General features: G+C 45.2%; 1 long non-coding RNA gene across 1 annotated transcript in view; it reads left to right on the top strand.

Moving 5' to 3' along the window:
- Positions 1-889: 889 nt before the first annotated feature.
- The window catches only part of LOC143836430 (uncharacterized), a 29,263-nt gene continuing 18,974 nt past the window's right edge, over positions 890-11,178 (top strand). The window contains exons 1-2 of the long non-coding RNA XR_013230605.1: positions 890-969; positions 4,276-4,368. This is a non-coding gene — a long non-coding RNA (uncharacterized LOC143836430). The remainder of the gene's footprint in view (positions 970-4,275; positions 4,369-11,178) is intronic.

The following is an 11,178-nucleotide window of genomic DNA, read 5'->3' as shown; positions in this document are numbered from 1 at the left end:
ATAAAAATTGATTTTACTGAGGACTGGAGATCTATGACCTTTACTTTTAGTAAATGGAGACCTATTTATGGACACCCAGCAACCTATATAGGCCGGACAGGGTAGGAGAGAGCTAATGTGGTCTAGTGGTCACAGTGTCAATCTTGCAAGACCTGGATTCAAATTACCACTCAGCCATTTTACAGTTGCTAACCTCCAGGTGGTAGCTGAAGATCTCTTGGGAGTACAATTGATCTCCAGGCAACAGAGATCAGCCCACCTGGAGAAAACAGCCACTCTGGCAGGTGGTCTCTATGGCATTATACCCCACTGAAGTCCCTCTCCTCCCCAAGCCCCTCCCTTCTCAAGCTCCACACCCCAGATCACCATGTATTTCTCAGCCCAGAGCTGGCAGTTCTAGTGAGGCAGTTCTGCCTCGGCTTAACTTTCCTTACGTGGTTATTTTGAGAGCAAAATGGAGGAGGAGGAGGAGGAGGAGGAGGAGGAGGAGGAGGGAGGAGGAGGAGGAGGAGGAGGAGGAGGAGGGGAATCATGCATGCTGTCTTGAACTCCTTAGGAAGGGTGGTATAAAAGTGGGTTAGATGATACTAGTGGGATTCCGCAGAAGGCAGAGACCACCTTCCACTTTTCCACAAATGGAAAAAAAATCCTCTTTTGTATGGGTTCAACAGCAACTTTATTATAAAGCAAGTCTGCTAGAGTTAAGTAGTGGTGTATTGGTTAAGAGCGGGAGCATATAATCTAGAGAACTGGTTTGATTCCCCATGACTCCTCCACATCCAGCTAGCTGGGTGACCTTGGCCTAGTCACAGTTCTCTTAGAGCTGTTCTTTTAGAGCTCTACAAGCCCCACCTACCACAAAGGGTGTCTGTTGTGAGGTCAAAAGTGAGATATAAAAGCCAATGCTGCTGCTGCTGCTTCCTTCCTTCCTTTCTGAGCTCTCACAGCCTCAGTTACCTCACAGATAAGGTGAGTCACAGGTCCTTATGTGTGGTCAATTGGAATTTGCTGTGGGAAGGATCTGTGGGTTTAAAACTTCAAACTGTTTAAAGATCATTGCATTCCACACTAGCTCTCAGTATCATTTTTTTTAAGCAGAGGGCTTTTAGTAATTACAAGAGAACATGGCATGGAAAAACAAAAGGGGTCAGGGATTGAGTTTTTAATTATTATATTACCTTGCACTGTCAGGTTCTTCCCAAAAATACTGCTTTTAAAGCATCTCTGTATATCTAAGTACCCTTTATAAACACCCAGATATCTGTTTATCACAAACCAAAGCACCACCACAACCATCAGGTAGAAATTTGCTCAGAGAATTTAAAATGCACAGCTTCAGTAATGTAGTAAAACAGAAAAAAATTAGTTTCATTGCTAGGAGTTAAACAGCAGATTTTGCTTCAAGATGGTAATTGACAATAGCGGTGTCTGTTATGGGGAGAGGAAGGGAAGGCAATTTGTAAGCCGCTTTGAGACTCCTTTAGGTAGTGAAAAGCGGGGTATAAAACACAACTCCTCTTCATCTTCTAGTCTGCCCCCAGAATAAGTGATTTCTGAACTTCTGAGAAACACTGAGCCAAATGTACAGCAAACAGTTCCTTCTCCTCCCTGGTTTGTTTTTAATCTTCCTAGAAAACTTTAATTTACATAAATGGCTATTCACATAAATGGCTTTTGGAGAAAAAAAAAGGAAACACCTCCCCATAGTGCAGCAAATAAATGAATACATGGTTTGTAATAGTTAGGTAAAGGTAAAGGTATCCCCTGTGCAAGCACCGAGTCATGTCTGACTCTTGGGGTGACGCCCTCTAGCGTTTTCATGGCAGACTCAATACGGGGTGGTTTGCCAGTGCCTTCCCCAGTCATGACCGTTTACCCCCCAGCAAGCTGGGTACTCATTTTACCGACCTCGGAAGGATGGAACGCTGAGTCAACCTTGAGCCGGCTGCTGGGATTGAACTCTCAGCCTCATGGGCAGAGCTTTCAGACTGCATGACTGCTGCCTTTCCACTCTGCACCACAAGAGGCTCTTTTGTAATAGTTTTTGTAATAGTTACTGACCTCATTTACTAACCCAGTGAAAATTGCCTCTGCTTCTGCATTCAGAAGTAATGCATGCCAGTGGAAAATGACCTTCAGATTCAACCCTAAATGTTATGAATATTATTTTTTAAACTAGAAAGGCCCTATTCAGTACAGCTCTGCATTAAGCCCTTCCTGGAACCCATACACGTTGTGGAAGATCTGTCTGAAGACTCATAGAATCATAGAATAATAGAGTTGAAAGGGACCTCCTGGGTCATCTAGTCCAACCCCGTGCACTATGCAGGACACTCACATCCCAATCGCTCATCCACTGTAACCTCCCACCCCCTTGAGCCTTCACAGAATCAGCCTCTCCTTCAGATGGCTATCTAGCCTCTGTTTAAAAATTTCCAAAGATGGAGAACTCACCACCTCTCGAGGAAGCCTCGAGAAACCACTGAGAAACCGCTCTAACTGTCAGGAACTTCTTCCGGATGTTTAGATAGAATTTCTTTGGAATTAATTTCATCCCATTCATTCTGGTCTGTCCCTCTGGGGCAAGAGAGAACAATTCTGCTCCATCCTCCATATGGCACCCTTTAAAATACTTGAAGATGGTTATCAGATCCCCTCTCAGTTGTCTCCTCTCTAGGCTAAACAGACCAAGCTCCCCCAGCCTTTCTTCATATGTCTTGGTCTCCAAACCCCTCACCATCTTTGTTGCCCTCCTCTGGACACGTTCCAGTTTGTCAACATCCCCCTTCAACTGGGGTGCCCAAAACTTAACACAGGACTCCAAGTGAGGCCGAACCAGAGCAGAGTAAAGTGGTACCATCAGCTCCCGTGATCTGGACACGATACTCCGTTTGATGCAGCCCAAAATCCCATTTGCCTTCTTAGACACTGTTGACTCATGACTTAGACACTGTTGACTCATATTCAATGTATGGTCTACTAGATGCTTTTCACACATGCTACTGCCAAGACAAGCCTCCCCATCTTATACTGGTGTATTTGGTTTTTCCTACCTAAATGCAGAACTTTACATTTGTCCCGATTGTCCCTATTTTATTCAGTTTAGCCCACTTCTCGAGCCTATCAAGATCATCCTGTATTCTGTTGCTGTCTTCAGTTGTCTCCTTTTCAAACTACCAGGGCAATTGGCTGTTTACTCATTTGTGCCAAAATGTGGAGGGGATAAATAGTTCCCCCCCCCCACACACACACCATGCAGAAAATTAGCTTGGTTTTAACTCTCCTTTATGCTTTTTATGCTGCTGTTGTTTTCTTTTTTAAAATCCTGGCTTTTATTGATTCTCAGTCATGTTTCACTGAAAGTGATATACAAATCTTTATCCCATCCTTGCTGCAGGGAGCTCAGGAGGTTCTCCTTTCCCCCAAATTATCCCCACAACAGCCTTAAGAGGTAGGCTTTGTTGAGCGTACACATTACCCTGCTCTGGCTCCTAAATTACATTTTCTCAGAAAACATGCAGTTTGCTCTGTCTGAGATTCAACTTTTATCACACAAGTACATCCTTCACTTGGCAGATGTGAGTGTCTCAACAGAATCTTTGTTTTGTTGTTATTCATCTATTAGGGGAGGAAAGAAGAATGCCTCTTGTTTGCTCCAATTGCTACTCCTTTTGCACACACACACAGTTGCGTGTTATCTTGAGTGTGTTATCTTGAGTGTACTGTTAGAATACTGCCTTGAGTCTACAAGCATCTTTTCGCCCCAGCTGTCACTTGTCAAAGACATAAAAGGCAATTGTTTATATAAGATTATTTGGCCTATTTGCACAATAGCAATATTGCAAGGACAATAACTCTCAGGAGAATCTGTCCCATTTATCTGTGCATGACTAAATTCCAAAAGCACAGATCAAGGACTCACTAAAGTCTCTTTTGCAGACCCAGTGGTTACATGGTGAGCTCTAGTTTCTGGTTTTTCATAGCCCCTGAATGCACCAGTTTAGTAAGGAATGGCACCTTATTTCCCATTATGTCAACAGGTGGCTGGTTTGTATGGGATTTACGTCAGTTTTTCCTATTTTGATTGCCATGAAGCTGTCTGCCATACAGTTACTTGGGAATTAGATCTCACAGCCTTGCAAGTTGGTATTGGATTTTGAATAGCTTTTGGGGATGGAGATTTGCTTTGGACATTAAAAAGAAAATGTAGGATGTCTTAACATCTAAACCCAAAGGTGCAAATACTAACCTGCAAGGAAATTTTGTATTTTCCAGGAGGGAATAGAACCAATTGGTTCCCTGATAGAAAAGTTGGACAGTCAGTGAAATAACTTGGAGGAGCCATTCTGAGGACAAGGGTCAGCTGAAGTGAGCAAAAGTTATAAAATTATATAATTCCCTTTCTCATCATTCTTTCTTATTTTATTTATTTTATTTATAATTAGATTTGTACCCCACCATTCCCTGACGAGCTGGCTCATGGCGGCTCTCAACATAGTAAAAGAATAAAAACCCCATAACATGCCTCCAAGTGGGGGGGGGGGGTCATCTTATACGCCAGGTGCACTTCAGTTGGGATAGACATAGTTGCCCATAGTGGCCCATAGTACTGTATTTTGAGTGGAAATGTTGAGGGGTCGTCTTTTACGCCTAGTCGTCTTATACGCCGGCAAATACGGTAATCTAAAACAGATAAAAACAGCCAGATTTCTCCAGAGTCATCTTGTGTGGATCCTTCTGCTGTCTTGATGATATACACTTCCCATTTGCATGAAAGGTAAAGGAACGTATTAGGCACCTCTCTTAAAAATGGCGCTGAACCAGCGAGGGAACTTAATCCTTACTTGTGGTTTGATAGTTTTTAAAGATCCTTTCACCCTGGGTTTGTTCAAGTCTGCTTCATTATGGAAACAAGCACACATGAAATTATTTATGAAACAGCAAGTCTTCCTGGAGACGGTCACCGCAGGACTAATGTGATTAAGGAAGACAAACCAGCAAGGGGCAGCCAGCTCAAGCTGAGCCCCATGCCAATTGGGTAACTTATTCACAGCATTCTTTGGGGAAAGTGTCTTTGGATAAAGGAAAGTCCCATTCTACGTATGCTATTACACTAGCGATGTTGCATGGTACAGACTCATTAGCTGAAGAATGAGGTTTTAACAAACAGCATCTTCAATATAATGATATTTACATCTCAGGTATAAACCAGAACCTCTTAGCATTGCTGCTGGCTGATGCCCCCGACCAGTACATGAAGAGGTGCTGTCCTAAGAACACTTACCTGGAAGTAATCCCCACTGAATACACCTGAGTAGGATGCTGAGTGCCCTGACCTGGGTAGATCTTGGAAACTAAGCTGGGTCAGTTCTGATTGGTATTTGGGTGGGAGACTAAGAAGGAAGTCCGAGGTTGAGAAGAGAAGAAGAGCTAATATTTTATACCCCGCTTTTCACTCCCCAAAGGAGTCCCAAAGTGGCTTACAAACACCTTTCCCTTCCTCTTCCCACATCAGACACCCCGTGAGGTTGGTGGGGCTGAGAGTACTCTGAGAGAACTGGTCTGAGAGAACTGTGACTAGCCCAAGGTCTCCGAGCTGGTGGTATGTGGAGGAGTGGGGAATCAAGCCCAGTGTTGGTCTGAAGTAGCACAATAAAATCAGAGTCCAGGAGCACCTTTAAGACCAACAAAGATTTATTCTTTGCTACTGGACTCTGATTTCATTGTATTCCAACGTCTCTTTTCTTTTGTATTAATATTATTTGAGTACAGGTGAGCGTCCTGCCCTGCCATAGTCCTGGCTAGTTCAGTCTTCATCAGATCTCAGAAGCTAAGCAGGGTCAGCCCTGCTCAGTGTTTGGATGGGAGACCTCCAAGGAAAACTGGGGTCATGACACAGAGACAGGCAATGGCAATCCACCTCTGTTCAGGGGTGGCCGAACTGTGACTCTCCAGATGTCCATGGACTACAATTCCCATGAGCCTATGTTGACACTGAACACTGAAAATCTGACGTGACAAATTGGAAAAGTGCCTGTAAATAAAGACTGGAAGTTTGGATTTGTATAAGGGAGAAAGCAAATCAAAATGGCATTTTGTAGTTGAACCGACAGGTGCGAGAAATTCCGCGGCATCCATATAAGACAGCAAGGCAGAAAAGGAGTGGGCGCAAATGGTGGGGTCGCAGGGAGCATCACCTGTGGATTACTCCCTCCCACGCAGCTGTTAAGGGCATAGATTTTCATGGTTACTGGGGGGAGGGGGTGGATTCGGGGCACAATGGAAGACAGTTTTAAAAATTGGAAACAAAATTGCCCGGAATCATACCACAAAGCATAGCTCTGTACCGGTTAATCACTCACGTTCTTTTGTTTCATTGTGACAGTGTTCTCAGATGCATTAGCACTCTGGAGGGTTTTTCTTAAAAAAAAACAAAACCCTCAATCCCCTTTGTTTGGTTCAATCTTTGCCAGTTGCTGCAAACAGGTTGGCTGAGTGGCAGCTTGACATATGACTAACGGGGCCATTCCCTTCTGACCCAGACTTCCTACAAAAGAAAGGTTTGTTGTGTCATGGTCTGACTGTTCCAGATCCGGAAAGATAATAGAATATGCAGGGGCTGCTTCTCCTGTAAATGCCTTATGGGATGCCAGGATTGGTGTGCTACACTCTTAATCCCAAAGTGTCTGTTTTTTTGGCCTTGGCTGTGGGGCAAAGTACACATTACAACATACATAAATCTGATTCAAACAATAGGCTGATCAACTTAAAGAAGAAGAAGAAAAAGTGTTGGTTCTTATATGCCGCTTTTCTCTACCCGATTAAGTCTCAAAGCGGCTTACAATCGCCTTCTCTTTCCTCTCCCCACAACAGACACCCTGTGAGGTGAGTGAGGCTGAGAGAAGCCCTGATATTACAGAAGAAGAAGAAGAGCTGGTTCTTATATGTCACTTTTCTCTCAAAGCGGCTTACAATCTCTCCCCACAACAGACACCCTGTGAGGGAGGAGATGCTGAGAGAGCCTGGATATTTCTTCTCGGTCAGAATAGCTTTATCATTGCTGTGGGTGAGCCCAGGGTCACCCAGCTGGCTGCATGTGGGGGAGCGCAGAACCAAATTTGGATTGCCAGATTAGAAGTCCGCACTCCTAACCACTACACCAGACTGGTTCTATAGGATTCTTTTCACCCAGCCACTGGGATATATCTTGATCCAACATGTCAATGCCCTTATACCTACAGGTATTAGATGATTGCTTCAGATGACTGAGGGGTGCATGAAGAGCCACAGTAACAGGGAGAGGTGTACTGTAAGAGTGCGGTATTCAAAAATTTCTGAAAATTGGGGGTGGTGGGGGATGGAACCTGAGATAGGCATGGTTTGGTGAGGTGAGGGGCCTCAACAGGGTTGAATGCCATAGATCAGGCCAAACTGTATGGACTATACAGTTCCATGGACTATAATTACCCTGAGCCCCTGCCAACATCCAGCTTGGTGTGGTTAGGTGTGGTGGTGTGGTTAGGTGTGGTGGCTTCTAATCTGGTGAGCAGGGTTTGATTCCCTGCTCCTCCCCAGAAGTAACTCCAGGAGTTAAGAACTAGCGTGGTGTAGTGGTTAAGACTGGCAGCCTCTAATCTGGAAAGCTGAATTTGATTCCCCACTCCTCCGCACACTGTGACCTTGGGCCAATCACAATTCCATTAGAGCTGTTCTCACAGAGCACTCTCAGCCCCACGTACCTCGCAGGGTGTCTGTTGTGGAGGGAGGAAGGGAAGACAATTGTAAACTGCTTTAAGAGTAGGGAAAATGGGGTATAAAAACCACGTCTCCTTCCTCTTCTAATTCAAAAAGATCATGCTTTAAGGAAGGGCACTCTAGATCGAGGTCATCCATAGCTTCTTGGGCCACCTGTGTAGCTTTAAAGTGTTTGTCCACATCCCTGCAGCTCTCCCAGTCTCTATTCCTGTCATCTTTTCTCCCCCACCCCCAAATCTAAATGCTAGACTGTGGAAGGAGAGTTATGTGAGTTGATTTGGAAAGAGATTGAGGGACATGGGGGTCCAGAACCTTGCCCAGACAAATTACATTACTGCAATAAAGTCTTTTTAGCCTGGGATGAGCCAGAAGAAGCCATTGCCCATGAGGATGGGGCTTCTGTGTATGGTTTCCAGCTCTTCAGCCAGTCCCTTTAAAACTGATAATAATAATTGTGTGCCATCAAATTGCATTCCCTGGACCACATGGCTTTGAAGGCAAGCAGCAGGCAGCGGTGGCCAGAGCTACCACCTTCCCCTGCACAGCAACTCCAGTATTCCTTCGTGGTCTCCCAGCCAAGTACTAACTGTGGCCACTGGCCAACCTGGGCCTATTCTGCACACAATAGATAATGCACTTTCAATGCACTTTAGAAGTATATTTTCCTGTTCCGCACAGGAAAATCCAGCTGCCAAAGCACATTGAAAGTGCATTATCCTATGTGTGCAGAATAGGCCCTGGCTTTAGCTTCCAAGATGAGATGAGATCAAAGCTGCTCTGGACTATGCATGATGGCCATTCCAAACAGCTTCTTGAGTGGTAGCCATTAGCAGGACTCCACAATTAACTCAATGACACAAAAAGCTCAATGACACAAAAAGCGTCGCTGGCTTGTGAAAACCTTGTTTTGGGAGATGGGAGCAGGCTAGTCTCCCCCTGCCCTCCTTCAACCACAGGCAACCCTACTTTGAGGCTTGTCAACCGCCAGGCAGGTAACAAATGGTCAAGCAAGCTGACGTGGGCTACTCAGGTGAAGTCAATTAGCAGAGCCCTCTTTTATTCCAAAATTAAAGTGTGCCAGGACACGGACAAGTTCTTAAGCATTTTCAAAAGTATCTTCTTCAGATGCTAATCAACTGATTCAAAGTATTTTGGGGGACAAGCAGAGGTGGCCACAGCCTACTAATTGCTTACATCTGGACTTTTTGAGATTGTTAAGATTGTTAATAATACCGGTCTGCGTTCTGGCATACTTTTTGGGAGAAAAGGAAGCCTCTATTTATTGACTTCACCTGAGTAGCCCATTGTCAGCTTCCTTGATAGTTTGGTACCTGCAGGTCTGAAAAGTCATTACCTCTATAACTTCCAGGTGGGACATGGAGTTCTCCAATCTCCAGACTCCAAGGATCTTTCCCAGGAGATAATGGCAGATTCAGGATGTGAATTTTATGAACCTGCATCCCTGCAGGACTCCCTCCACGAATTTGTGATACACACTGCCCCTCAAATCTCCAAGAATTTCCCAAGCCAGAGTTGGTGACCCTATCTACTTCTGCTAGGGTTCCTAGGCTATGCCTGGCAACTGGTAGGAACTTGAGGAGGGGGGACACAGTGTGGGGGAGTATTGCATGTGGCACTTCCTAGAGTGCTTGTCCTCCCTTCTGGGTTTCCCCCAGAAGTGATGTCATGCCATGCATGATCCCATCATTTGAAAAAACAAATCCTCTCCCATCACCACTCCAAGTGATGGCAACAAGGTCTGTGGCAACCCAAATGTCGGACCCTTTAATGATGTAGAAAATGGAATGTGGCAAGTGCATTCTGCGCAGGCAACCCTTCTCTCTTATCTGTCCTTCTCTGGTGCTTTCCCAGTGGCCAAAAAGAAGAAGAAGAAGAGTTGGTTCTTATATGCTGCTTTTCCCTACCCGAAGGAGACTCAAAGCGGCTTACAGTCGCCTTCCCATTCCTCTCCCCACAACAGACATCCTGTGGGGTGGGTGAGGCTTAGAGAGCCCTGAAGAAGAAGAGTTGGTTCTTATATGCCGCTTTTCTCTACCGGAAGGAGTCTCAAAGCGGCTTACATTCACCTTCCCTTTCCTCTCCCCACAACAGACACCCTGTGGGGTGGATGAGGCTGAAAGAGCCCTGATATTGCTGCTCGGTCAGAACAGTTTTATCAGTGCCCTGGCAAGCCCAAGGTCACCCAGCTGGTTGCATGTGGGGGATTGCAGAATTGAACCCGACTCGCCAGATTAGAAGTCCGCACTCCTAACCACACCACCAAACTGGCTCTCAACAGAGTATAGAATATAAAAGGCAACAGAGTATAGAATCATAGAATCATAGAATCATAGAGTTGGAAGGGGCCATACAGGCCATCTAGTCCGACCCCCTGCTCAACGCAGGATCAGCCCAGAGCATCCTAAAGCATCCAAGAAAAGTGTGCATGCAACCTTTGCTTGAAGACTGCCAGTGAGGTAATGTAATATGCTGTTGGTATGCTCAGTCAGACTGTGGTTGAAGGTACAGTAATAAGGAGGAAGAAAAAAAGAGGAGTCTGCTTTACTTTCTTCTACTCTACTAGAGTTGCCAGCCCTCCCTGATGGAGTTCCTCACCCCAGGCCCGACTGCTCACCACTGGTCAGCTGGATAACAGGGGGACATACCAGGAGAGAGGGGAGGCACAGGCTATGTTATGTGGTGACATGGTAACATTATTTCCACTGTGACATCATCACGTGGGCAATGTCCAAGCAAGACTGTGGTATTTGTGCAAAAACTCTTTGGTAGCCATTTTCACCATAGAGTTTTTGCCCATATACCAGAGCATTGCCATGATGTCATAGTGGAATGATGTCTCTTCCAGTACATGCTGGAAGGGATGTAGACATGTTAGCAGTGACATCATCTGGGCCTCCCTCCTGCTCCTGGTAAGACCCCCCCCCCTCCCACGGTGTCAGGAAGGATCTGGAAGCCCTATGTTCTGCCCAACTACTGAAATAGTTATGTTGGAAGTTTGATGTTCCAACCCATAGGGGCTCATGGGAATTGTAGTCCATGGACATTTGAAGAACCACGGTTTGGCCACCCTTGCTTTAGACATTTGGTTCCCAAGACATGAAGGGAAGGGTGAAACTAGCATTTTGAGCTCTGAAATTTTCTCTTAATTCAAATCTGAGAGGGGAAACGGCTGTTTGGCCCTGTATCCATCAACGGTAACATCGGAACATTGCTAAACCATCCATTCTGTGGAAAAATTGGCTGTTTTGAATTTGTTACATTTGAAGCGCAATATTTCCTGTCACGTTTTCCTGTCATGACTTCATAGGGTCTGAATCTTTTAAAAATTATGTTCTTTTTTTGGGTGGTGGTGGTGGGGGGGAGAACCATGTACATTCTAAAGCTGTTTGTCACTTTGGGGGA

The sequence above is a fragment of the Paroedura picta genome, chromosome 4 (genome assembly GCF_049243985.1).
Source record: "Paroedura picta isolate Pp20150507F chromosome 4, Ppicta_v3.0, whole genome shotgun sequence".
Classification (NCBI taxonomy): Eukaryota; Metazoa; Chordata; class Lepidosauria; order Squamata; family Gekkonidae; genus Paroedura; species Paroedura picta.
The sequence above is the reverse complement of the archived record's forward strand: the minus strand, read 5'-3'. Positions and strand labels throughout refer to the sequence as shown.